Genomic DNA, 762 nt, shown 5'->3' on the forward strand with positions numbered 1-762 from the left:
ACAAGCCATGCAAAAACTGTCACGAACAAGGGCCCAAATGCCGCTGAATTCCTGCACCAGCGGCGCGGCACCAAAACAATCGGTGTTTTGTGTCGCGTTATTCACCGCCCGTGCTCACTGCTCATGTGCGGACGTGCAAGTGCGCCGTGGAGACAGGGCTGCTGGGTCTGTTACGAAAATCCCTACGGACGACGTTTCTCGTTTATCCTTGAATTAAGAGTGAAGTTTTGTAAGTGAGTGAGTGGGGATGGTCGTAGGGGTATCTAACCCCATCCTCTCACTGGTCCTTTACCTTATCATAGTGTATAGCTGTGCAAAGCATGCCTTTGTATATGTTTCAGGAATTTGATTAGTTTATTCCCAATAGTATGCTGTGGTGAAGGGAAAATCGGCTACCTGAAGGAGCAAAAATCGTTCGTCATCTACATCATAAATATTCTTTATGCATGAACAAAAGAATGCAGAGAAACTGGACAAAACATGCAAGCAAATTACATTGCCGATCCCATTCACTGTCAATTCTCTCACTTTTAGGATACTGTCACTGCTTCTGACCACAAAGTGCCACGATTGCTCACAATGTAAGTGAATAGCCGTGCAAGTACACTGTATACAAAAAGGTCGCTTGGTCGAAAGGTAGAGAAACATTTTACATTCAACACTATCAACTTATCACATAAAAATCGGCATTTGGCTTGGAAAATATGAGTAATAGTTTGGGTAGACAATGAATCAGAAAGCCCAGAGTGGATACATAATTTG

The 762-nt window shown here is 43.4% G+C and overlaps 1 protein-coding gene across 1 annotated transcript in view; it reads left to right on the forward strand.

Moving 5' to 3' along the window:
- Positions 1-762, forward strand: part of LOC119585246 — a gene marked incomplete at its 5' end in the record, with an annotated part of 19,015 nt that overhangs the window by 13,226 nt on the left and 5,027 nt on the right.

The sequence above is a fragment of the Penaeus monodon genome, chromosome 19, assembly GCF_015228065.2.
Source record: "Penaeus monodon isolate SGIC_2016 chromosome 19, NSTDA_Pmon_1, whole genome shotgun sequence".
NCBI lineage: Eukaryota > Metazoa > Arthropoda > Malacostraca > Decapoda > Penaeidae > Penaeus > Penaeus monodon.